Source organism: Passer domesticus, chromosome 12, assembly GCF_036417665.1.
Source record: "Passer domesticus isolate bPasDom1 chromosome 12, bPasDom1.hap1, whole genome shotgun sequence".
Taxonomy (NCBI): Eukaryota; Metazoa; Chordata; class Aves; order Passeriformes; family Passeridae; genus Passer; species Passer domesticus.
In genome coordinates, this window is record NC_087485.1 from 2,624,399 (window position 1) to 2,652,354 (window position 27,956).

The 27,956-nt window shown below is 43.1% G+C and overlaps 1 long non-coding RNA gene across 4 annotated transcripts; it reads right to left on the reverse strand.

The window, feature by feature from the left end:
- Nucleotides 1–354: 354 nt before the first annotated feature.
- LOC135279471 (uncharacterized) lies at nt 355–27,673 on the reverse strand. 4 transcript variants are annotated; one of them, XR_010346699.1, is made up of 7 exons: nt 27,641–27,673; nt 19,439–19,668; nt 18,238–18,463; nt 17,933–18,138; nt 6,514–6,593; nt 3,873–3,978; nt 355–2,903 (listed from the first exon to the last, which is right to left on the reverse strand). It is a non-coding gene; the product is annotated as an uncharacterized LOC135279471 (long non-coding RNA). The 4 variants fall into 4 exon arrangements; XR_010346698.1 differs by lacking the exon at nt 3,873–3,978; XR_010346697.1 differs by lacking the exons at nt 355–2,903; nt 3,873–3,978; nt 6,514–6,593 and adding an exon at nt 10,892–12,164.
- Between the last annotated feature and the right edge of the window lie 283 nt (nt 27,674–27,956).

Below are 27,956 nucleotides of genomic sequence, written 5' to 3' on the forward strand. Positions count from 1 at the left end.
TTTTTTTCACTAGTAGTAAAAGTAACTCTAGAAAGTGCAGAAGATGCATAATGAAATGCAAATAATTAAGTGCAAATGGACTCATTTAGACAACCCAGGTTAATTCTTTGCTGGCATGCAAAGATTTGTTCTTTATTATGCACCTCAATGATTGATTCTCCTCAGATCCTGGAACGTGATCCTTGACTTCATTTTTTTTTTCTCTTTCTACCTACACTGCAGCGACTCACACAAAAATTCTGAACCGTGTTTTTACTGAATTTTTCTTCGTTTCACTCTTCCCCACCGTGGTTTCTCGGAGCTATAAGAATAACAAAAATAATAAAGCCAATATTCCAGTTATGCCTGCAGAAGTTTTATTTCGGTTTTACTTCCACCAATGTCAAAATACCACTCGGAGCAGCCTTCATTCCCTGTCACGTGCTCACAGATTTTTCCTTCATGCCTTTCTGGTTAGAGATGTCTTGTTGGAGGATTTTATTTTGTGCATGTCAGAGAACAAGTATGTTTTTTATGACATTTATGAATGTGACCAGTCTGGGAACATGCTGTCTGTCTGGGCGGGTTGCAGCCAAACTTGAAGTCATTGTGACCAGAATTTCCAATTTTGGGGATGGCTGATCCATCAGCTGGGGTCAATAAATTGGCAGAGTCATCTTTTATAGTATGGGAAGGGGACTTGAAGGGATTGTCAGAGCGAGGTTTTAATTATCTGGGATGTTAAGCAGGACTATTCCTTCCACCTTTCTCTGCCTTTCCTTTTGGATGTAAAATTTACATTAGCTGCAGTATTGCATAAAAAATTAATTTCAATTCTGAATGCCTGTTACAGAAACTTGTCCTGAAGTGCAAGGATCAAGCCTGTAGCATTAAAATATCAAAGAATTTCAGGTTTTTTGCTGCATGAAGCCTACCTGCCTTGTTTCAGCTGCTCCAGCCCTCTGAAATCCATGACTGAGAGCTGCTAGCTCCCAACGATACCCTCCTGGCAAGCAGGCTTGAGGTTTTTTTTAATATTTTATTTTAATTATTTTTAGTTTATAGCTCAGCAACTCGCCTGACCCAGGGGAACACTTAAACTAAATTTGATAGATGTCAAGTCAGGGAAAAAAAGAAAGACAGCAGTGTTCTTTCTCCCTGCAATTACAAATGTTTGCTGGAGACTTTTCTGACAGGATTAAGCGGAGCAGAGACCTGGGGGGAGCAGAGAGGGATTGGAGCCCAGGGCTCAGCTCAGCCTGGCTGATGTTCTCCAGAACATCCAAGGGGAGCAGGACACCTCCGGTAGCAATTTCCAACTCCAAAAACAGTGGGTTTGCCTTTTTTCCCTCTTTTTTCCCCTCAATCCCGATGTGCCTTGCCCCAACTGGAGGAGCTAAAAAGGGTGTCCTTAGTTTTTTAGATGATTCTGAGGTATGGGGATGCCCTCAGGCAAAAAAAAACCCCGGAGTTTAACGAACTGCAAAGAAGTGGAGAAATGCTCCAGAATCCCGATTTCAACATCTCCCCCAAAAACAAATATCAGAAATATCCCAAATAATTTTTTAAAAAATAGGAAAAAAAGTGAGTCTGCTGTTGTCCAACCCTTTTTTTAGCTTGCAGACTAAAATTTTTGAAGATACTGTAAAACAGACTGATGCAATCAGTGACAAAGAGAGAAAAATTGGGCTCTTTGAAATTCTGTAGAAATTATTCAGATGGGAAAAATGTTGCATTTCTCCAGTGTAATGTGCTGGCTGCATCAGGGAAAAGGAATGGGCTCTCCAGTTTTGTATCATTACATCACTGGCTCAAATCTTGCCCAGGAATTTAATCCAAAACTCAGTGAAATCAGTGGGAGTCTCATTACTGGGAATCAATACTCAGGTACACACACAAAAAAAAAAAAGAATAGAAATTGTTAGCAAAAATGTTGAATTGTTATTTTGAAAGTGTTCAGAATTTTCTTTCCAATGGAAAAAGGGAAGAAATTATTTAAAATTCTGATTTTTCCATGTTTTTTTTCCAAAAATATTTTTAGGTGATCCCTGTTCCTTGGAGATTTACTGCTTACATCTTATCACTGGAAAAGAAGGGGAATTACAGGCTGGGAAAGAATAACTGAAATACACCAAAGTTAGGTTCTGTTTAAAGGCTGGAAACACTCCTTTTTGCTTCTTTTCTTTCCATAATGAAGAAATCAAAATGCTGTCTATGGGACTGGATCACTTTTCACCGCTGAAACAAAAGGCTGCCAAAGAAATTCTGCACAAATATGAAAGTTCTCCATGGTTCATGTGAAATCAGTTCAGTTTTGGGAATATTCTGAGTGAAATAATATTGCCAAAGCTGTGCCCATGGCACTCAAAATAAAAATGCTCTGAGTGTAAAATCTTTCTAAAGCTGACTTGCATTTTCCTGATGGAGATGCCCTTTCTATTTTGGGAACCAAGGGTGGTACTGCACTTGCTCATGATTTAAGGTACTTTCACTGTCTATTTTCCAGTCTTAATAATTAATTTGAAGGAAAACTCCTTAATGAATGGACAGGTGCTCTTATAACTTATTCAAGAACATGTACTTGGAGTGAAATCCATGCTGATTTATTTCTGTAACTGTGGAATGCAAGACTATTCCCTCCATATTTTTCTTCCCAGCTTCCAGACAAATAAATCAACACTCATAACATATATTTACAATATTTGATAACAAAAAAAAGAGTGGAGGTTATCTGAATGAGTTCATAATCAGCCAGGTAAAGTGGTTTAGCAGATGATGACACCCCCAATTGTTCTGTGCTGATAATTATCTGCTCCTGTTCTTTAACTCTGGGTGGGCAACGCTGCTTTTCCTCTGTCTGCTGGAAATAAAAGCAGGATGGCTCTCCCTCTGCTTTTTGGCTTAGCTGCACACATCTGGGTTTCCTATCAAAAGAAATAAATATCAGCCCTAATTAATCCTTGGAGGCTGCTGGGTACGAGCTCCTGAGCAGCCCAGGCTTTAACTGCAGGCCCAGGGATGGGGTGGGCTGTGCAGGGCTGGCTCTTGATTTAATGCACGATATCATGTCCAAAAGGATCTGGAACAACACTGATTTACATCAGCTGAATATTTGGCTCATTTGAGGCTCTCCTGGGAGGGAGAGGGGGGATACCTCCACACATCCATCCCCCCTGCCCTGCTCAGATGTGGTGTGCAGCAAACTGCTTTGCAAAATGCTTAGGAAACCCAGGGCAGTTTTTATAAATGCAATTTGCTGAGGTGGTTTAATTGGGAAAAAATAATATTCCTTCAAGAAATGCAAACTATTTGATTTATTAGTCCTTTAGAAAAAGTTATTTATAATGATTTGAGCAGAAGATAAAACTCCTGTGTTTCAGACAAAGGAGTATCAGGATGGCAACACTCTGATTAGTTTTACATCTTTCCTAATTCAGCTAATTCAGAGATAGACCTCAGGGATTTCCTGGAACAGCAATAAAACTTGTTGAGAATGGGCTCTGTTACATGTTTTACAATTCAAAATATGTCTGTCTTTTTTACTCCCTCTTTTTAATTTTTTTTTATTAAGAAAAAACTCTAAAACTATTTTGATCCAAATATCTGAGTGAACTCAGAGCAAATGGAGGTAAAGGGAATGTTAGCACTGGCCTGGGTACAGCCAGGCTTTGTGCAAACTTCTCCCCCTTCCAGCGCTCCTCAAACCCAACCTGCAGTAAAAGTTGTTATTCCAGCCCTGGATTTACCCAGCAAAAAGCTGCCAACGGCCCCAAATCGTGTGGCTGATTTCTGTAACGAGTGCTAATGAGACCACCACACTGATTTTCCCTGATTTATTATTTTCCTTCCCAACCAGAGCCCAAACTGGAGCCCTCATCCCCAGAGGTTCAGACCTGGTGTATTAATTCCTTGCAAAATTCCTGCTGCCTCCCCACGATGCCATGTGAAGTCATTCCCGTGGATCCAGGCTGATTTTGTTGTGTTTGCATGACTATCCATCTATTAAATGATATTATTTTTCCAGTGGAGAATATTTCAAATATTTCTAAAGAAGATATTTTTTTTCCCAACTGGGATTATTGAAATTTAAAAAAAATTAAAGGAATAAAATCAAAAAACCTATAGTAAAGTCATAAAAGCAGGGAAAATTGAGAATTTAGAATTATGGAATCATTTAGCTTGGGAAAGACCTCTGAGATCATTGAGTCCATCCCTTATCCCAGCACTACCCCATGTCCCCAGGTGACACATCCGCATGTCATAAATCCCTGCAGGAATGGTGACTCACCCACTGCCCTGGGCAGCCTTCCCCAGTGCTTAACAAACATTTCAGTGAAGAAATTTCCCCTAAGATCCAACCTAAACCTCCCCTGGCACAGCCTGAGGCTGTTTCCACTTTGGTTACTTGGGAGAAGAAACCAAATTCCACCTCAGTCCAACCTCCTTTAAAGACGAAGCTGATGCTGACACTTGATGGCCCTGGATGAAGCACAGATTTCTGTCAGAAACCTTTACTCCATGCAGAATTCAATGAAATTTCTTCCATGTTCCTGAATTTTGCACACACTTTCACATACACCTGTCATATAATAGTAAAGCAAGAAAATCCTCTAAACAAAGAAAATTAATATTCTAATTAATATCAGTGTCCAGTCCTGATTTCTGAAAGTATTTCATGAACACAAAGCGCCAGATTAATAAAATAAGGTTCATAAAATAAGGGTCAGATTTTTTGCTGTAATGGCAGGAAATCAATGCCATAAAAATCAGATTCAATTGCAGAAATCTCACAGAATTTTTTGCTTTTTTGTGCCGTTTTTATGGGCAATCCAAGAACTGCCACCAGCTCTGATTTTCTTCAAATCCTTTGATAAAAGGAAGCAGTAAAATCACAACAAAATAAATTATAATCCCTGCTATTTTTGGGCAAACAAAGCCCCTGTGAAGGAGCAGGAATGGCTGCAGGAAGGTCATTGCCAGGAAGTATTTGAGCACCATTAATCCCCCTCTATCAGTCCCTCCTGGGTGATAAGAGGCTCTTTAGCCCCCTAAGTTCCTCTCACCCTGATATCTCCAAGTGCTCACTGACATGTTCCTGTTTTCCACGTCTGGCTGTAGGTTTGAGTTTCTCTCCCAGTTTTCCCTTTAGCTCTGGAGCCAGGACAACGTGGCCTCATTGTCTGAATGGTCTCTTCTCCATTCAAAGTGAGCCTTCTATCAGCAAAAAAACAAATCTGAGTTTTAAATATGAGTGTGCAACCTCCATATTTGTATTTAACTGCTCATTCTGTATTTACCCATGATCTATGAGTGCCTGGCTGGGCATACACAGAGAATACAAAGCCTCCTTCCTCCATGAATGGCATCGTTAATTTGGAAATTCATAGATAGAAATGTGTGTTTGGGCTCCAGGGCAAAAGATACGTAAGAATGTAACAGTTAATTTGAGGATTTTTAGTTTTATTTCTTTCTCCAACTATTTATGGGGTCACACAACCAGTGCCAGCCCATCCATGGCAGGGACACCTCCCACTGTCCCAGGCTGCTCCCAGCCCTGTCCAGCCTGGCCTTGGGCACTGCCAGGGATCCAGGGGCAGCCACAGCTGCTCTGGGCACCTGTGCCAGGGCCTCCCCACCCTCATGAGGCAGAATTCTCCTTTTTCCTGAATTTTATATGTCATAATGAGGTTTAGCACAAACAGAGTCATTCAGATTTTGGTTGTGTTATCCACATAAAAATTCATCCCAGCCAGATGTAATTTAGAAAGTGGAGGAGGGATTCATGATTATTGGTTACATCATCCAAACCTACTTGAGGAGCTGTTCATGAACATCAGAATTTGGCACAGATTTGGAAAATTTCATTTTCCTTTGGCAGGGGAAGCTGACTAGGAATACTCAGTGATCAGATTTTCAGAGATGTTGAACCTTTGCAGCTCTTCCCACTTCCATAGCAGCATTCCAGGGTGTGACACAGCTGAGCCTCTGCTTGTTATCATCTATAGGTTTCTTTTATGACTCTCTGATTACAAATTAATCTCTGTAAATGCATTTTTCAGAGAAGAAAATGCAGCTTTGCCTGTGCCCTTTTGGGGTGCACCCACATCCCTGCTCATGCCAGTTTATATGTCCTGTCCTATAAACCCCAAAACACTGCCTGACCTCACAGCCTGGACCAGCCTGAGCACTGCAGGTGTTTCACTCCCTTTATTATACAGCAGATTTGAAACCCATAGTTTTATGAGAAAAATTAAGGGTTTGTGCTGTGAGCCTCATTTGATGCCCTGTGGATTTGTGTATGATTTTTACAGCACAGACAGGCAATCCAGCTTTCCCTTTAAGGAGGACGTTAAGCCAAATTTCTGCCTCTGACTATTTTATGAAACATGTAGGAAGTTAATATTTAAGGAGAGTTTGGCTCATTGATCCCATTTGACAGATGGATACACAGATACAACCCAGACACAGGGACTGCATAAGCCTGAAATCCCTAAGGAGGGCAGCTAAAATACATTTTGTAAGGAGCAGACTCACTTCTTCACAGGCAGTTGCAGAACTGCAGGTGGGATTTCACATGGACTGTGGAGCTTTGGCTTCAGCCAGGGGTGGGTTGTCTGTACAAATGGAAAACGAAATAGGCATTAAAAATGGGTGAAATGGGAAAATCAAAGCATTCAGCAATTTATAATTAGGCTAAAAGAGGTGATTGCACACATGTAATAAACCTGCTCATTGTGCTGTGGGCTCCTCTTTGTCTGGGATGGATGTTTGGAATAAACCCCACTCAAACATATTTACAAATGTCCACTGAAAAATTTGCTTTTTTAGATTTTTTTTTCCTTTTCATCATAATCAATTCTTTCTTTTCTATGATGACTTGATTATAAATATGGCATTTTGGCCATAGGTGACAGGAGCACTCTGGGCCAGATGTGCTGGCTGCCTCTGAAGGGCTTGGCCATAGGATGCTGGTGGTTTAAAGTAACAGGAAACCTGAGGAATATCATAAATCAGCCTTTTCTGACTGGGTTTCTTGTACAGAGTATAACAAAATGTATTGAATAACTTAAGTATGTGTGAGCCTCCTGCCTACCAAATTACTAGGGGCTGCCAGTGGAAAACACACTAATTTGATGTTGGCCTCCAAGAGAAAATTGTTAAACGAAAATTAGGTTTCAGCATTTTAACACAAAAATCAACTTGGAGTTTAGTGTTAACAGGAGCCTAAGGATTTAACTAACTGCAAGGAAAACAAGGAGAGACAAAATTCCTGACTTACTAAACCCCAGTCCTGAGGAAAAAAAGCCTTTTACTTCTGGATCCCAACACGGCAGGAGGGACCAAGCGTGTACCAAAGGGTGGTTTTCTTTCTTTGCTCTCTCCTGCCATGGATTTCACAAGGTCATAGGCTGACATTTTGTACTTTTCCACACTTCTATTGACTTTCATTAACAATAAACAGAAGGTGCTGGGCCAAAGTCATCGAATCCGTGACAGAGTGTTCGAAAATATTAAGTTTCCCACACTGAAGGACATCAGAAGGGGCTGAGCTCAGAGATTCAGAGATCCTCTCCCCTGGTGTCCTGGCAGAGCTCTTCAGGAGAGATATGAGAACCACATCTGAGCTGCTGCCCTTCAAGGAGCTGTTTCCAACCCTAACTGGGGTTGAAGCAATCACATTCCATTGATATTCCTGTGGATAAACCTGCCTGTGGCACTACAGCTCCTTCCCTAACCAGCTACAATAAGTTATTGCAAATTGATTCATCCCAGGCCTCAATTAAAAGGTGCTCTGTTCTTATCACCCCATTAAAGAACATTTAAAAACTATTCATTAAGAGCAAAAATGTGGCCTGTTCCTCTCCCAGCTCTTTTTTGCTCTACTTAAATAAAATAATACTGAGAAACCAAAAGTATTTTTTTCCATAACCATTCTTTTGGTTTATTTTGAAGCAATAATTCTAAAGGTCTTTCAAACTCCTCTTTCTGACCATTTTGTGGAGACAGGCATGGCCTGGCACTCTTGTTCCCTGAAGAACAGCTCCCACATCAATGCTTTAGCATCCACACCTTCTCAGATGCCCGTGTTTTCCCTTTCAGAAACCACTCTGAAACATTTTTTTAATTTATAAATTAATGGGCTTGCAGTGGATTGGCCCAAGTTTCACCAATTCCTCCACACTGGAGATGTTTTTTTGGGACATTTTCTTTCCTGCAGAGTTTCTTTCTCCCTTTCTATGTGATCTGCTTGAACATGGACCTCCTCTTATATGGAATTCTTATGGCTGAGAGAGCAGTTCATACATTAAATATTAGAGAGAGCTCCTGCTTGAAATGCATCCACAAACCAGAGTCCTGAGCCATACTTCTTGTTCTCTTTTGAATCTGTGTTTTGGGCTCTGGCAGAGGGACAGGAGCGAGTGTGGCGCGCAGCGTTTCCCAGACTGTGTAGCTTGGCACCACAAAGTCATTTCTTTGGAGTTCCAAACCTGTCAGGATGCTCTCCCGAAACTGCTCCACATTTCAGACGTGTAACACTAAAATGTCACTTTTGGAGCCCAAACCAGAGTGCCTTCAGCTCTCTGATTGGCAGAAAACTGACGGATAAGCTCCAGGGAATTTCTCCTACAGCTGTAAACTTTCAAAAATACTTTACTGCTGCAAAAACTATAGAGTGTGGTTTAAATGAACAATATGCCCTCTTCATACCTCAGCAGCAGCGAGAACACAATTCCCACTTCAGCATGAACAACCCAGGGCTGATTTCTGACTTTTTTTCACCCACACGGAACAGGTTAAGCAGTTCTTAGCTCGTTTCTACCCATCGCACAAAACAGACGAGATTCCAGACATCTCTGGGAAGAGGAAGAGATGATACAGATGGTTGTGCAGATGTTTGGATCCTGTTCTCTTCATGCTCTAGGCAGTTTAACCTCCTTGTACGCCTCACAGAGGACCAGATCACGGCCCTGTTCCGTCCCTGGGATCCTGCAGAAAGCCCAGTCTCCAGATAAAATGTTTATGTGACAATCGGAGCTTGGCTCTGCTCTGCCCTTGTGGGCCAAATCCTAACATGACCCAGTGCTCTGTCACATCAGCTGGAGGCTTGCCTGGATAAAATAAAAGCTAAAAGTAAGCCATGCCTCCAGGTTTCAGGCCAGGGATTTCATTTCACAAAAGCTCCATGTGTTAAAAAAAGATACATCAGCTTCAGCCCGCTGCAGGGTTGTTTTTTTCTGGAACTTTTTGTGTTTTGACTTTTAAAAATCTGAAATATGAGGAGGAAGGTCTTCTCCTCCCACTCCTGGGGCTACACCCTTCCCTGAACAAACCTGGTCTCAGCAGGACCTGAATCCTTCCTGAGGCATTTACGTCTCCAGGGGCCAGAGCTGTTGGCACTCTGCCCTAATGTCATCAAGGGAAAGTTGTCTCCTGACATTACCAGGGGCTGGGTCATGTCCTGCTTTATTATCCAAAGAAGCTGTGGCTGCCCCAGCCCTGGAAGTGTCCAAGGCCAGGTTGGACAGGGCTTGGAACAACCTGGATCTAGTTGAAGGTGTCCCTGCCCATAGCAGGGGCTTGGAATAAGATGAGCTTTAAAGTCCCTTCTAACTCTAACTATTCTGTGATCCTATCATTTTATGATTCTATTTGCTTATGAACAACCCCCTTTTATTCTGGTTTTATATTAACATTTACTCCGATATTCTCTCCCTGCCCTTCACTCAAGCCAAAGAAATGATGGTTTTAAAGGAGCAATTCTAACAAGAAAATGGAAGGGCTAAACAGCCTTGGGAAAGGACATGACAGCTTTCCATCTGAAAAAAGACTGCTGGAAAACAGGCTTGGGGAAGAGCCTTGAGCACCAATTCCTGAGGAGGGTTCCATGCCTTGGGTTTACCTGTTGCTTCCATGGTATTCACGCTTTCCCAGTCAATTCTGGACATGTATCCCATGGTTCCCAATGTCAGAGGACAGCTGGGACTGCTGTGGGACATCTGGGATGTCCTTTGCAGGGAACAGTGAGGAAATGTGCTGGAGGACTCCCTGCCCCTTGCACGATACATCAACCCCAGCCCAAACCAGCAGAGAGGCCAAGTTTGACCCCACTGCCTTTTGAGGTGCTTTTGGTTGCAAGGGGTAAAAACTTGAGGTGGTATCATAGAATCACAGGCTAATCAAGGATGGAAAAGACCTCCCAAACCATCCAGTCCAGCCTTTGACCTATCCCACCATGCCCACTGCATCATATCCCAAAGTGTCGCGTTCTTTGAATGCATGCAGGGATGGTGACTCCACCATTTCTCACCACCCTTTGGAGGGACCATGGATGGGTGTGCAGGGATGATTGTGTGCATGGAGATGTCCCTGAGGGGTTGGGTGTAGCCTGGCTGTGTGGCCTCTTGTGGGGAGATGTGCTCCCTTCCATGGGGGTCAACTTCCCCAAGGCCAGGTGGTTTCTGATCTCCCTCTCCCCAGCAATACTTGAAATAATTACAAGCCCAAAAATCAGCCAAATTCATCTGCGCTGTCAATCTTCTCTGCAGATGCTCTGGAGGTAGTGTTGAGTCTCTAACCACAGTGTTTCAGTGCTTTAATTGTGCCTTCTGCTTTGGGAACACAGAAAAAGGAGTGAGCAATCACCACGAGCCCATGAATGAACAGTGAGATTGTGCATGGAGAAACTGAGAGAGAGAGAGAGAGAGAGACCACACAGAGAGGAGTGGGAGCTGTGGGATTAGGAGCTGGGATTTCTTCTTCTCTGTGCACAATCCACGAGGCCCTGCTGCCCTGTATGATCTCATGGAAGAAGTATATTTTCCATCTGTGAGGAACTCCTCGCAGTATCAGCTAAGTGCAAATTAGCAGGATCATTAGCCACTCTTTGAGGGAGGCTGCCAGGAAGCCTGGATGTACGTTTGAGGCAGAATTCCTAATGTCTGTGTGTCTGGAGGAGTATAAATTCTTCTATTCCCCTCCAGTAGCCTAATTAGATTTTACTCTGTTTATTAGAAGAGTTCGGTTGCTAGCTTAACATGAAATAAAATCTGCATGATTAAGAAGTCACGAGCAGCAAAGCTTACAGTGTGCTGGTAGAAATTTTCCTTTTGGATCAGCAGTGATGAAATCCTCCAGAGTTAAATAAAGTGAAAGCAGGACTGGGTTTAGATCCAGGATCAGAACGGGGTGTCAGGGATGGAGGGAGGGTTGGGAAGGGGGTATCATGCCATTCAAATCATACTTGAAATGAGACATTTTCTGGAGGAATTGCATTTTTAACCACATGTCAGAGTGGATCTTCACTGGAAAAAAGGGATAGGAAAGATGCTCTTCCATTTGAAAATATATTCTTCTATCCTCACTTCCTTCACAATATATCAAGAGTCAAGGGCCCTAAAAAGGTGGAGTAATATCTAGATCTAATTCTATTCAAATATCTTCAAACCTTTCAGAAGCTGATGGCTTAGTGATGTCAAACAGCCTGCAGTAGAAGCTGTATCCATTAATTTTTCTAAAGTGAAGCTTGGCCTTGGAAACAAAATCCATTGAAGACAATGACATGCTTGGGGCTAGGATTAGATCCTTGCATGGAAAATGCTGAACAGCCAAAAACCCCTGAGATTTCTGAAGTTCAGGATTTGCCCCTCAGATTCCAGATCTCTGGTGGCACTGAATTCCAGGCATGCGTCCCTCAAAATTTCCATGTAACATTTTAGGAACTGAAGGCTAGGGGAACCAGAAGAGAAAACAGATATTCTATTTCCCCTGATTTTGCTGGGAACAGCTCTGTCACACACAAAGCCATCAGCAATCTGCAACAGGGAGTTTTCCAAATGGTTTTTGAGTTGATTACCCCAAAATCCCACTGAAAAGACACCTCTGTATTCTCTTACCTGTAGAAAGATAAACACAGAGTGTTTTTTCTTTCTCCCAATAATCTGAGAAAATAAATTCTAATTGCAAACGAGTTTATTCTTTTGGAGGACCTCCAAGAGCTGTGTCTAATGTAGTTTTTTTTGGTGCTGGGCTGTACCTAAAACCTCTGAGTCCAGCCCACCCTGCTGGTAGGGGCAACCTGATCACAGACATGAAATCCTGCTCCTCGTGGACCATTTAAAAATCCATCAGGGTGCAAATCTGAGGATGAAAGTCGGAAGCCTGGTGTAGAAAGTAAGTTCTGGAGCCTAAAAAAAGAAAAGAGCAAGCTCAGAGGAGGTTAAGAGTCAAGGGAAGGAGACTCGAAACCTAAAACCTTCCCAAAAAAGCAAAGGGATTTGTGCAACCCAAGGGACTAAAAGTACATTTTGGCCCATGCTCTGGTTTTCCTCAGCACGTGCCCAGCCACAAGAGCCCATGTGGTTCTTCTGTTTTCCCAAGTCTTTTGAAATATAGATGCAAGAGTCTCGAATCCCTGCGCTTCCCTGCATTCCTGAAGAAATTGGCCCACCAAGTCGTTGTAATTCAGGATACCACCATACACCCACATGTAAGATTCCTTAACAACTATGCACATTTTTAGGCTCAAATATTTTAGAATTGTTTTCACTGCGCCTGAGCTGTAATTGGCTCAGCTTCCCAAGTGTTGGATCATCTAACTGGAGTGATTTTTGACTCTGAGCCCAGGCACCATATCAAAACATTTATCAATTAATCATAAAAAGTAACTAACATTGTTGTCCACCCAAGAAAAACTGTCACTTACAGACTCATGTATGTTATTCCTTATGAAAGAGCTGCTATATAGAAGTTGATTTCCTGCACAGACCAGGTGGAAAATCTGCTAAAGGCAGAGGTCAAATTTAGTTTAATTTTATACCCTTTGTTAAGAATGTTCTCCCTCTCTCTCTCTCTCTCTCTCTCGCTAAAAAAAAAAAAAAGAAGAAAAAAACCCACCCTTGTGTTCCTTTCCAAGTATTCTAAAGCTAATTCATGTGGAAGAAAAAAAAGATTAGGATAAAATTTCAAATATTAAATTCAAATGTAGGATTAATGAGTTTTATTTCAAAGCCCCAGAGGTTGTCTGGAATTTAGGACATTTTTTTAGTGGCAGACACGAGACACAGCCAGATGCAGTCGTGTTTTGGACCAGCTCAGCACAAATTTAGCACCTTGAAGGAGAAATCTTATGTCTGTTTTGTAAAGCAAACATTTCAACTTTTCCAAAATCCCTTGTCCAAAAGATATTATTGTTGCACTGGATGAAGGAAGGGATTTAAACTACGGCTGACTGGTCGCTCCAGTACAGACAAATTGCCACACCATCAACATCCCTGTAGGTCTCCTGCCCCATGCAACAGAACCATATAAATAATATCTTTATTTTTTAATAATGTGGAGCAAGCTAGATTAAAAAAAAAAAAATAAAATAATTGAACCATTTCTGAAGCCAAATTCAAGACAGTCCTTGCGACACTCTGCAGGAAGGAGCTTTTGCAGCTTGGTTTCTCCAAGAGCAGCAGGGAAGGGCTTGGCAGAGGTACAAACCCCATTCTTCTCACGCCCTCCCAGCCAGCATGGCAAACCTGGGGCTCAGGGGCTGCTCCCCTTCACACCCTCTTCCCAAGGCAAAGCCCTTGGAGGCCAAACCCTCCCTTTCATTAAAAGATTTTGTTATCATCCCAAAATTTACCATCTTTCAGCTCCCTCCTCCCTGACAGGGTTGCCCCCAAGAAGCCCCAAGTATCAGTGGTGTTTCAGGTCACCATAATTTGTTCAGAAAAAGAGAGAAATTCATGTTTCTATACAAGTGTGGCTTGGGAAGGGTTGGTAACACCTGTGGAGCTCAGCCTGCAGATCCAGAGCAGGTGGTTGGACCACGGTGTCTTTTGGGCAGCCAGAAGTGCCAAACATTGTCCTGATTGAAATCAAAGAATTAAAATCCCCGTTGAGTTCAGTGGAAGAGGAAGGTGGCCAACGTTGGGTTTAATGTTTTATGTATTAACATTAAAATCTTGATGGGAAAGAACTGAAACCTTGCAGTGAACACCTCCAAACCTTGGAATCTTGTCTTAAAAGATTCCAATTATAGCAAGAAGAAAACACTGGCGTTTCAGTTTCACATTCTGGCACTTGATCAAATGGACATACCACAGTCTGTAAATAGACCCAAAAACTGAAAAATCGTTCCAATTAAATTCCTTCATGCCTCAGAACTCTGACTCACCTATGGACAATCAATGGAATTAACATAACAGATAATTAGGACTTGGTGATTCAGATTAATTATTCCATTTAGAAAAACATTCACAAATTATTTTTTTCTTATTTCTTTCTGAGATTAAAATCCTACAAGGACAAGTTTTCTCCCCTCCAGTACAGAACAAAAACAGTCCATGGAAACAGCCTCATCTCACAGCATTTCTGGTTTTGGGGCCCTATCATAATGAGTAAGTGTGAAAATATAACAAAACACTATGCAAAGTAGCAAATATAATTTTAAACTCCTAAAAGTTTTCCCTGAACTGCAACTAAATTTTCTGGTCAACCCAAATTTTATCCCATCTCATAATCTCATAATCTCCTCCCATCTATAACTCTTTTCAACAGCAATGAAAATTTGGATTTAAAGCTCCATTTCCAAATGGATTTCTTGGCCAAGGTGGGAGAAGGTGGATGTAATTTTCAGGAATTTCAGGTTATAACTGCCTGGAGCTGTTCTGAGTGCAATGCTGAGCCACCACCAAAGGAAGGGAAAAGCTGTGCAAGGCAGTGGCAGCTGCTCTGACTGCAACCACATTTCACCCATATGAAATGGTCTTTTGGTCTTTCTCATCTCTGAACTCAACCCCTGGCATGGCTTTAAGCTGAAAAGTACCTTAAAAATCAAAAACGTCACCAAAATTTGCTGAAGACTGGGTGTTTTACAGACAAAGCCTTGTTATATATTATCAGTGGGACAATTTATTTAATTTTGGATATAATCAGAAATGTTTTATCCCTAGACACTGCTGTGCACACGTTCAATCTTTATCAAAACCTCACAGTTTGACACTTGTGTCCAAAAGTCCCCAAATCAGTTGCATCACTCTGACCCATTGTCCAAGGCCAGCTGAACTGGAGGCTGGGCCAAGGGACACGTTATCCAAAGGAAAACAGCAATAGCTGAAACATATCTGAGGCACCAACAGGATGTGAACCCTTCACAACATCTTCCTTTGCTGAAAACCAGTCAGCCCAGCACAATGAAACTATTGGGCTGTGCTGCCACCTGCACCACGAGCACCTCCCAGGGCTGCTTGGCTGGAGACACGGGATGGTTTTCCACTCTTGGCCTGGCCTCTGGCGTGAAATATTCCCACAGCTGGATGTGAACAAAGAGCGAGGCATCCCAGGGACTGGACAAGAGGCTCGAGCCAAGCCCAGGCCTGGGTGGAAGCCTGTTCCATGACCAGTTGCTCCACACCTGGCTCGGTGCTTGGGGATGTCCTACGTGGAGCCATGAGGTTTTTATGGGCACTCCATCTATCATTGCATCCAAGGAAATAAAAAAAAAAAAAGAAAGAAAAAAAGAACAGCAAAAAGAATAAAACGAAGACTTTTATGGGCCTAGGAGGAGCTAACCTGGAAATATCACTGGCACAAATAGAGCTGTTGAGCAGACAATAGCACTGGGGTATTGCCATGGGTTTGTTTACCCAAACGTGGCCATCCTCGCTGTGAGGTCCCCACCCTGCTGCTCCCCAGCCTGGGGAGCTGGTGGAACACAAGCTGTGATTGCCATGCTGACAGCTTTATTGCCTCCCTGACCTTGCTATTTTTAAGGGAACAGGTTATCTCTGTGATGTAATCAGGTCTTCCTCGTGCTGTGAGGTCATTCCCACTGCAGGGAGCTGGAGCCTTTGGTCCTCACTCGCCTTTGGAATGCCAAGTCAGCTGTTCCAGGTGTCCAGGAGCTTATGGCACTGGTTGGACTGAAATCTACTGAGGCTGATTCTCTTTTCCCAAATCACTCAGGAAATATGGCTTTGGTTCCCTTCTTCAAACCTAGTTTATCCAAATTGATAAAGAGAATTTAAATATCCAAAATTCCAGACATGAAGCTTAAAAGAGCATCAGTGAGATTAATTAAATGTGTGTTTGTGTTAGGAGTGGGAAAGTGCAAGTGCAAGTTATAGTTCACAAGTGATTCTCTGGAATGAGTGCAATAAGTAAATAAATGATAAAAAATGCTGTTGCACTTCCATTTTGAAGGTTCTCATTGCAAAACAAGTGAACAGAATGGCCAGACCTTCACTTAGGGAAATTAAAATTTCCCAGTGGGATGAGTTCTGCAGGGTTATTAAAGGCTTTATGTCAAGATTATTTCTCTGGAGAAGACACAGCCATTATTTCAGCAAATGCTAAAAACTTGGGTCAAATTAGAAAAGCATTTACTGATTTAGTAACTACATATCCAACATTATCTCTATGTAAACTATTTACCCAGAATGATATGACTTAAAAGCTCTCTCCTATTCTAAAATTCCTGTCTCCTCTCCTAATTCCATGAGACACCCACAGCAAAGGTTAGATGAGCTCTGTTAGGAAGCATTTTTCCAGCTCCCATGGGAATAAAACACCTTTTCCAGTCTCAGCTGGAATGAGGAAATGAAAAAAAAAAAAAAAAATCAAATCCTGTTTGAGCTAATGCAGTCCAAACACAGCCAAAGGTATCCAAGGTGCCCCAAAGAATTTCCCCAGCCCCTATTCTTGTTGATCCCAGGGTCAAGATGGTTGTGGAGCCCAACCACAAAGCTGCCTGGAAGGTTTCCTTGGCTTCTCTCAGCCTGCAAACCTCAGACCTTGAGGGATGCATTAAAGGAAATGCTGGCTCTCTCCTCCACAGTTCTTAGGGAATGGGAAAATGGGCTTATGGGCCATTAAATCCCTCCATTCCTTCAGAGGTGGTGGAATGGGCACATCTGAGACCTCCAGGGAGCAGCCAGTGGGTGTAACCTGCACAGGGACACAGTTCCCATAACGTCACAGCAAGAAGAGGTGAGCTGGAGCAAAAAATAAATTCACTTTCTCACCAAACACCCTCCTATTTTTCCGAGTCCAGATAAGCAAATTAAAAATGATGTCATGGCTCCCCCAGGACACTGCAGCACGCTGCCATTTGTCCAGCCAGAGTACAACTCCTATTAGTGTGATATAACCCAGTAGTTGGGAACTCAATAGGAAAAACAGAGCTGGAATTTAATAAAAAAACCTCTACAGCTTTTAACTCATTGCCCTTAACACGCAGAGCTACTGTAAGTGAGTGCCTCAACATGAACACTCTGAAGACCAAAGAATTAAAGTAAATGCAATCAGCAGATTACTAAATACCAATGGGAAATTTAGAGCTATAGAGTAAAATCCCAGAGCATTAAAGGATTTACTGCTTGGCATTGATGAGAAGCAAATCTTTGGATTTCCATTTCTATCCTTAATTAGCAACTGGGGTTTATTTTAGTCTAAACTAAGTCACAAAAGATAACACACCCTAAAAGAAAATAGATAGCAGTGCAATAAACTTCATAAAATGTCTTATTAAAAATTAGAAGAAAAAATAACAGATTCAAATGGAAAATCAATTTCCAGGACTTCCATTTCCTTTTGTTTTCTTGTCTTCCCACCCATACTCAGCTGTTTTCTAATAACATTCAGCTCTTTGCTAGCGAGGTTACCAAGGGTAGTAACAAAGACAGCATTTGAAACCCAAAAAGGGAGGTTCCCTTTTAGAAGGGACATTTTGGGAGTGTTCTTGCTCCCTCACAGCTTGGGGTTTGAAAGTTTTCTGTCTCCCTGCCCAGTTCCCACTGGAAGAAGGATCTAAAATGGATGAGCCATGTTCCACGTGGGCTCAGCTCTGAGCAAATCAGCCGTGTGAAGTTGAGAGGTTTTTATGGATTCTCTGGGACTGGGGAAAGACAAGGCTCTTCTGGCCAACGAGGAGACCCCTGGCTGGTTCTCCTCTGATCCCACCTACCGTTTGCAGTGCTGGTGATGTGCTCCCTGCAGCGGCTTTGGCAGGGTTTGCTGGAGCATTCCTGGTTTGCTGGAGCATTCCTGGTTTGCCGGAGCGTTCCCAGCTGCCAAGATGCACCAGGGATTTGATGTCTGGTCTCCTGACCTGGGATACAGACTCCCACGGCACCATTTCCAGCACAGCTCCTGCCATGGCTTCAAGAAAAGCTGTAAAACATAAGCAGCTGCTTCAGAACAGGAGAAAAGTGGAAGTCTGGGAGTTAAATATGAAGAAATTCGTAATAACGAGGCCAGTCCCAAACAAACCTCATGATTCAATGAGAAGGAAGCTGAGGTCCTGCTGTGAGTTGCTCCCTACTTTTCTCCCTTCACCAGAGAGCCCAAGAATTCATTTTGCCCACATAAAAATTAACAATGGAGTGATCAGAGTGTGATCCAGATCCAGAGATCCATCCCTCCATGGCATCATAGTCCAGGATTCAAATAAATTCCAGCTCCAGCATCAAACAGCTCATTTAGGCCTGTGAATCACCTAAGGAGAAAAACTCCATTAAGTTAAATAAACCCTAAAAGTTGCCAAGTTAGTATCTAGCACTCAAAAATTATTGGATGGCTTAAGTATTATTTATTATTAAAAATTCGACTTTGAATTATTTTTATTTATCTTGTAATTAGCAGTCCATTGGGTTGAAAACTGGACACTTGTTGGACATTGACAAAGTTTTCATTGTGTGCTAAAATAATTAGTTATGCATCTGAAAAATGCATTGATTATAGTCATAAAATTGCAGGAGCTGAGTCCTTGAAATAAATTATCAGATAAAAAGTAAAGTTTTCATTCATAAAAAATAAAAAGGGAAAAAACTCCAAAACCATAACCAAAGTAGGCAAAACTTCACAACCCTTTTAATTAATTACTTAACAAGTGCTGATACTTCACTCTACGGTCATTCACTACACCCTGATTCCCAAGGTGAATCCTGAATGGACACAATTTGGAGCTCTGATGGATATCTGCCCATCCCAGCCAGCAGCCCCCTTTATCTCAGAGCCTGAGCAGAGGCTTTAATGTATTTTGTCTTTGTGACACCTCTGCTATCGCCAGGAGGGACAGGGACAGCGGGAATGTGATGGACGAGCACCGTGGCAGAGCCAGGAGCTAGGGCTGTGAGGGTGCCCTGCGTTAGCTCAGCGAGAAGAGACAAAGCAACTCCCTCCCTTGTTTTTTTAATTTCTTAAAATAACAGCTCCGTATTCCCAGGGGCAAATGTCAGGAATAATTGCATGCAAATTGCACCGGAGTCACGCTGAGGCACCCAGTGCCACCCAAGGGCTCCTGAAGGGTTAAAATCGAGGAGTTCAGCTAATTTACAACTGGAGACCTTTATCATCTCCCGGTGACTTTGAGGGCTCACATTTCCCACTTAATTACTTGTTCAGCAATCAGGCCCGCGAGAGATAGATGTGTTCTGTGTTTAGCCCTCGCAGCTGTGAATTGTTTATTTACTTATCGTCAGGCCGGGGATGGCTGCAATTTAAAGGTTCAGATCTCTGCTACCCTGAGCAGGGGAAGGTCTTCCTTTAAACACTTCCATATTCCACGGTGGAATTCCGCTGGAGATGCCCATCTTCTCCTCCCGTTCCGGGTAACGGGGCCAGCAGGTGTTCCTGGTTAGTGGCCACTGGGGTTATCCACGCCAAGCAGCCGCTGCCAAGTTCACAATCGGGACCAGGCATCTGCGGAGATAAATTCGGGAAGGTGAAAAGCGGGCCAGGGGGATGAGGAGAGATGGATTCCAGCGCCCCGGCTTCCGTGGAATGGCTCGATCCCTATCTGGGACAGCTTCAAACGGTGGCTGCCAGCAATTCCTAGGCCAAATGGTGTAATTACAATCTCAGCTGTCAAATGGTGACCAGATGGCTTTATCTTTCACACCAGAGGCCTAAGAAGTTGGTGAGGTGTGACCTCTCCACATACCAATCCACCTGCAGAGCACGAGGCCCGCGAGTGCCGGAATTCCCGGCGTTCCCAACACGTCCGTCCTCCTCTTTGATAACTTTGGAGCAAAGCTGTGCAAAACCAACAGCACCAGTTTTCACAGGGTCGCATCACCCTCCAGTGCAGCACCACCAGCAATGCTGTGGGACCACTTGTGGGGCTGGCATTAAATGATCCTTAAGGTCCTTCCCAACACAAATTTTGTATTTCAGCACATGAGGGTTAGTGGGTGGCAAAGGAGGGATGATCCCTGTTATTCTTTTGGGGCACACACAGATTTCCCATCTACCCAGGAAAAAAAGAGTTGTGCAGGGGAAGAGAATCTCAGTTCCATAGCTGGCCAGAAAAGGACATTTCAGAAGGAAAATTGGTGAAATTCCCTGCCAAGAGGGAAAAGCCAAATGGTCTGAGCACCCAGGCATTGTGATGGAGGGGAGGATGGTGGTGGATGCAGGCTGGACACACCCCCTAAAAACCCCAGTGCAGCTCCAGCAGAGGGGCTCTGGGCAAAGCCCAGCCCAAATTCCCAGCAGCAGCAGCAGCTCGGGAGCTCAGGGGCTTGCTGGGGAATGTCCCATGACCCGTTCCTGTGCCACAGGCAGCTCTCTCCAGCCTCCAGGAAAGCGCAGGCTGTTCCCACACGGAAAGCACGGAGCTCCGCAGCAGGTCTCAGATTAGAGCAGTATTAAAAGTAAGGACTTTGGGGTCGATATTAACCCCAGAGAATTCCGCCTGTGGGCAGGTGGAGGGGCTGACAGACATCAACAGCAGCAGCAGAGTTTCTGCCTCCAGGCTCTTGCTGCAGCCAACTGCTTTTGATTTAAAGAAAAGGCTTTCCTGTCCTGTGCTCTTATGAGAAACACACTTTTCTCCCAGTCCCAAGGTTATTTCTATCCCACAGATGAGGAGAAGGGGATGCAAGCTGACAGGGAACATGGCAAGGAAGTCTAAAGCACAGAGGTGCTGCTTCCTAATATTTTTTTGTATTATCATCACTACTGCCGTGGGAACAAATTGCCAATCTCTGCAAGTGATCATTAAACTGGTTTAATAATAATATGTAAAAAAATATAGATCAGAACTTTCTAGTCTTGAAGAATTATAAGAGATATTATTAGATATACACAAAGAAACAAAAATGCAGATAATTCCAGGGTGATTTGGATTTTCTCAGAAACAGTTCTACAATCATCTGTGTCACTTCAGTAAAGCCAAAGAAAGAAGAAAAGAACCTCCATAGGCATAATTGAATTAGACAAAATCCTGGAATTTGATGAGAGATAAAGTTACCACTAATTCTCTTAAAAAAAAAAAAAAAAAAGAAAAATAAATGAGGTGAAATTAAAATGTCAAAAGAGCAGTGAGCTGCTAAATTGAACCTTCAGTTTTGGGTGCATTCACGGTTGTGTTGGCAATGCATCCATGGAGGCACTGAAGTAAAAACACCAAAAATGAAAAAGAAAACACCCCAAATGCAACTTTGAAGAGGACTGAAATGAACAGCACAGAAATGGTTCAGGATTTACAAAAGAGAATTGCGAGGCAGAAACAAATACAAGCAAAACCTGGACCAGTAACAGCCCCATGTGTACAAATGTTTTAGGGTTGAGATTAATTCTGTGGGCTGGATCAGTGACAGGGGTACCAAAGACATGGACCCAGCCAGATCCCAGGCTAGCCTTCACCCACTGACACAGAAAATGGGAGAAATATTTGTTTCTTCCAGTTTTTTGCTATTTTTCTCCCTTGTTTTAATTTTTTTGCTTCTGCTGATGTTGAGTTGACAGCAGCAGCGCGGGGGTTCAGGGCTGCAGCCTCAGCTCAGGGAAGTGGGGATTTTCAGAGGGCTATGAAAATTTAACTGATGAACCTTGCCCTGATTTAACAGACATAAAATGACAGAAAGGAACTTCTCAGGTTCTCGGGCCAGCAGAGAAATTACTGCAAAAAAACAATGACAGAGATTAAAGGCAATAGGCACAAAGAGATGTTTCGAAGGTGAGCGCAGAGGCAGAGGGGAGAGGATCCCTTGTGCTGGCTCCCCAGCCCTGCTGCCTCACTCAGCCTTTTCCCACACTTAAAGGGAAGCAAAACAGTTCTCTGAGAGCCTGAGGGAACCCACAGAGCAAGGCGGGCTGGGAGGGATGTGCCAGGATCCTGCTTGGTACCAGGATGCTGCCCCAGATATGAGAGTACAGAGAGGGAGGGGGGCCCCCACAGTGATGTGACTCCGGGATTATTTTTGTCCCAAATACATAAAACCCTGGCTGTAGCAATCAGCTAGGAATAATATCAGTCCCAAATGCCTTTTTTTTAACCCAGGAATTTGCAGCAGAGCACTGGAGAGATGCACTTCTGTCAGTGATGCTTTTGCAGCACTGGAACCTGGGAGCAAAGAAAATCCCATTTTGTGACTGTTGCTCATCACCCCCCCGACATTTCAAAGAGATTTTATCTGTCTGGCATGGAAGATTTCCCAAACTGTTTTTATTAGGAGGACTTTTGTATGCCAGCAATGAATATTACTCTATTACTGAAAGGAATCAAAAGCTAAAGTGCCTGCGTGTACAGTTAATCTATCCAAACAGAAAATGTTTCTTAAAAAATTACGGCACTATTTTTACAACAAACCTCAGCCAAACTCAAAACTGAATAAATGGAATGTGTTCTTTTAAAACCAATTTATTTTTTTAATCATGGGCAAGAAATCCTTTCCTTGCTTTCATTCATCAGGTAATGCTTCACCCCCCCATATTTGTGTGAAGAGATTTGTCTGTGATGGCATTTTTGCTTTGGAGGCATCGGATTGAAACATTCCCGAGGCTGGAAGGTGGATGTGAGCCTGGGATGGCATCACAGCCAGCCTGTGGTTTCTATTTCTTTTTAACAAAACCATGAATAAGGCAAGAAAATGCCTCAAAGGGGCCAGGAGTGGTGGGGAAGAGCCACCCTAAAGCCCCGAGCCACCTAAATAAAGCATCAGGTCAGAGCCCTAGGAATTTCTATAGGATTACCCAAGGGATCTATTCCTGCTGAAACCTTCTGAGGCAAAAACACAGAGCCACTGTCTTTATGCTATTTAAAACTGGCCTGCACACTCATTACCACAACGTAATTATCATTAGGGTTCCTTAAAGCAGAGTTTGGCCCTTCGTAGTTTATACTCCCGAATTACTATTACGGTTTTACTTTAACCAGAAGCCCGTGCAGAACTCTTCCTGCAGTTTTTCAGTATTTATTTAGACTTGCACCACTGCCCAAGACCACAATTTGAATGTTCCCGAGCCTCATCCCACGATCTCTCACTCCCCAAAATGCTGCGCATTTTTGATGCCGTCACGAAGAGGAGTCGAAGCAAACAATCCGCAGCCTGCGAGGACCCTAAAATGTGGTTAAACATTCCTGGAGGAGGCGGTGATGAACAGGCAAGCAGGGTAACCTGACCCCCAGGGCTTCACCGTCCCCTTTTTGTTTGTTTGTTTGTTTTTTTCTCCTGAGCTTTCCAGGAGTTTCAGCCGCGAGCAAACCCGGGGGCCTTAAAATAAAAATAAAAAATAAAAAATAAAAAGCCACGAAAAGGTTTTAATTCCTACAACCACGTGGCTCATTTGCGTACGTGAGTTTTAAGAGAATTTTTCTAGTTCTAGAAAATAAAATAATGTGAATTTCTCCCCTCTGGTTTTCGTGGGTGAAAGAGAAACTCTGTGCGGGTGCTGTGCCACTGGCGAGTGTTTGAGCGCTGCTTTTTCTGCTGCCCTGCTAAAGGTCAAAAGCAGGTAATGGATGTCGAAATTTCCACACACTGGGGTAAGCTCGGAGCTTGTTGACTTTAATATCAGTTTTCTTCCACCGTGGAGAAAAAAAAATAAAAAATAAAAAAGAAAGAAAAAATAATTCCAGCTCCTCATTGATTTTTCATGGAAATTCAGCAATTTCTCCTTGTTTAAGATCTGGTCTCTGATTTCTCCTTGATTATCATATTGCTCGGCCCCCCAAATAAAGCCCGGCTTTGTTTCAGCTCGGGATGGTGACATCGCTATTACTGCGCAGGGAAAAATCCCGGGGTGCTGGAGGTTGGTGCTGAATCACAGGGGCTACCTGAGAAAAAACCAAACAAAGCCCTGGGGAAAACCCACCCTCAGAAAAAGGAGAAAGAGAGGGAGAAAAAGGCGGAGAAAGCTGGGAATGGGAATGGGAATGTGCCCCTTGGAGCAGAGGGGAATAACGAGCTCGGCGTGGCGGAATTCAATTTGTCAGAGTTCAGTTGGAAATGTGAATTTTGGGGATCCCAGCTCGCCCTGGCGGCGTTGGGTTGGGCTCAGCCTCAGCTCTTCTGCTCTCAGCTGAAAACGGAGGCAAGGGCGGGGAAATGGTTTGGATTTCTCCAATTTTCCATCAAAAATGGATGGAATGAGCCATGGAAATTTATGGCTCTGTGTGTGTGTGCCCCAGTTCTGCAAGGGGCAAAAATGACCTTCAAAAACCCAAAATTTTAGTCATCGTTGTTGTTAATTGCTGCAGAACTGCATTGGGTTGTTCCCAATGGGCTCCCAAAGTTGAATCTATTTTTTCTTTTTTTCAGATAAATCAACATTCATTGACCCTCTTGAGCTCTTGTGGATATTACAGGGTCAGTATTTAAGACTTACATTTGAAAATATATCTGGGACATGAACATTCATTTTGTTATTGCTGGAGTCTAGAAAACTAAGCTATTAAAATGATACATTTTTACTAATTATCATTGAGTCACACTTTGAAATGAAACTATATGCCCACTGCATTTTTAAAAAATTGAAAAAAATACTTGAAAACATCAGTTGTCAAAATAAGCAGAATATTCCCTTCCATGGGAGTGGAGGAAGGTCATTAAAAGAAGTTCAACACATCAGGCTTTGAGCATTTGCTCTGAAAATTAATGTAGGTAAAGAAAGGCACAGTAAGGAATGCAAAAATGGGAAAAAATTGTATTATGAGAAAATTTTGTAGCCTAAAATATTTTTTTACTAGATAAAAATAAATGCTTTAACATATATTTTGCAATTAGTACATGTGCATTTTTAATTATATATAAATCTTCAGGTAACATTTCTGATACAGCTTGTCAGTCATAATTCTGACAAATAATACTGGTTTTATTATTAAATAATAATAATAAGGAGGTTTTAAACAACCAGGATGTTTTTAAGCCATTCAAACACAGTGCCTTGAAATCAGAATCCAGATTTAATTCTTTAGAACGTTTTCCCCAAATGAGGATAAATGTGGGGTCTGCCCTTTAAATTAAATGACAGCAAGAAGTCAGGAGGGAAAAAAAACCAAAACAAACCAAACAATAGCAAACAGTTTGAGACTGATTCTGCTCCTTGTAAATAAGGGGCTGGCTCTAATTTAGTTAATGAGATTTCACCAGTGTAAATTGAATTAGGTTCATTATCCTATCATTAAAACGATCGCTATCATTGCAAAAAAAAAAATAGCAGTTGGAGGACTTTTTTTTTTTTTAAATAATTTAACAAAAACTGCTGGAATTAGATGTAAAAGCAGAACTCTCACAAAGTTGCTGTGGGCAGAAAAATATTTTTCCTAATTGATTAATATCGACTTTTATTTTTTCAGAATTTTTAATTCTTTTTACGATTTAAAACTGCATCCGTTATCAATCAGAACATTATATACCCATTAAAAAAGGGAATTTTTTCCTTATTTTAATATTTTCTTTGCTCAGCAGACAACACCCCACAAGATGTGAGTAAAATTCCTTTGCCGATGAGTGCAGCAAGGCACGGCTGAATTCTCAGGTGTTTGAGCCTCTAGAAAGCAGGAAAGGGCTGTGTGTAATCTGCTCTACATTATTATATATACATTATATAGATCTGCTCTACATTATACTATATTGTATATACATCACATTGTTATGGGTTTTAAGTGTTGTACAACAACCAATTATTTTGATAACGCCTTTAATTGCCTACAAAGCTCCGCGAGGGGACAGGAGAGGATCGCCTTCCCCCGATAAGACGATTAAACCGCCTGTTGATAAAGCAAATTACGCCGCGAGTATCTAACAAGTGCTGAAAAGATAAATACGCTCCCAAAGAAGGCAGAGGCGGCTCTCCCTGTCCCAGCACCAAACTTCCAATGCCACCTAATGGAGAGCCCGCACCTCGCAGCGATCCCTGGGCTTTTCCAGCCTCCCCGCAGCTCCCAGAGCCGCGCCTGGGATGCTGGAATAACAAAATTCCTCCGCGAAGGATGCGCAAATGTTTGGGCTGGATGTGGGAGCTCCAAAGGAGCGGCTCGCGGTGCCCAAAGTTTTGGAGTTTGGGGTTTGTGCGGGGCGCGCGGCTCGGATTTGTGAGCGGAGAGATTTTCCTGTCAGGAGGAAAACGCTGGCCGCGGTGCAGGGGGATGTGGAAACAACCCGGGATGCGCAAATCGCCCTCCCTGAGGCGTGGCCGGGGCACCCGAGCATCTTCCCCCAGGCTCGGGACACCGAGAGCGGGGACAGCCGGAGGAGGAATCTGTCCTTGCCCCGTGCCGTGTCTGATTGCTGCAGAGCATCCACAGCTCTCTCGGTGCGGGCACATCCCCGGGAATGCTGCCACAGCCCTGGGCAGCACTGCAGACACGCAGGGCACCTTTGCACACACGGAAATACAGGGCCCAAACACTTTAGGAGCGGCTTTTAGGGGTGACTCCCAAAGCGAGCCCTAATTTGAGGAGGGTTTGAGATTTCCCATGGAAGGTGGTTGGGGATTTCCCAGTGAAACACCCCTGGAATCAAGCAAGCAGTTGGGATTCCGCTGTGCCCTGTCCCCCTCGCAGCTGAACAAAGCCCCGTTCTCTCTGACCCGAATATATTTTCTTTACACCGTTCCTGGGATTTCCCTCTGGTTTATTTCTCTAGGGTTGGATCCATTGATTTCGGGAGGTTTGGGGTAGGGCCCTGCACTTCTGCAGCTCCGGACCTGCTGCAGCCAGGGCTGGGTCTCTGCTGGTTTGAATGATAAATTTCGGCCAACACAAAAATAGTTTAGAAAAGGGGCTTGGAGGGGAGAAAAAAAAATTTCCATAAAATTTGCTCTGCTTATGCCAAGCTTTGCACCCCGTCACCACCAGTTTTAAGCATATTGTGGTATGGCAAGATTAGGGGTAAAAATTAACTATGAGAAAGACACAGATTTAAGATTGACAGGTTTTTAACTGCACAGTTCTCGTAGAGTTTTTACACTTTAAGCAGCGGGATTAAAGACAGTAGAGCTGGGAGTAAAATGCAAAGGGAGCTTTTCTGCTCTCAAAAAAAAAAAAAAATTGAAATAATACTAAACCAAGTTCAGACAAACCCCACAAGAGAAAACCCGAAGCAAATAAAGGCGAGTGGAACAGATTTCAGTGTTTACTTTTCTTTCTGCAGTTGGATCTCCTGTCGTAGCCACAAGAACTGCAAGCATAGGGTACGGGATGGGAAAGAAAAGACAGGAAAAAGAAAGAATTTTAAAAAATTAAGGAATTTAAGGAGAAGGAAGCAAACCCAAGAGCTCGGAAGCCGCTTGCCCTGCTCAGGCTCCGTGCCTGGATCAGCGGAGCTCTGCGAGGAGCTGCGAGCGGGGAAGGGGACGCTGCGAGCCCCGGGCTCGCAGGGGAGGAAGAGGAAGAGGAGGAGGGTTTGGGGACGGGGAGAGGGAAGAGAAAACGTCCAGTACATACAGCTCGATGCGTCCGCCAGCCCCCAGCCTCCGCTTCTCTCTCTCTCTCTCCCTCTTAAGTCAAAAAGGAAATGCGGTGCTTTTTTTTTTTTTTTGCCTCTTTTTTTTTTTTTTTTTTTTTTTTCAGAATCAGAAAACGAACCGTCAGGAAGTTGGCAAAACCTCTGACTAAACAATCAATGGAGGAAATGCAACAAATTCGCTTTGGCGGCGGGGGAGCGAGGGCGGGCGCGCAGGCAGCGCGGGGAGCTGCGCACCGCTCCCAGGCTCCCACCGCAATTGCCTCTCATTCCTGATTTTTTTTACCCCATGGCCAG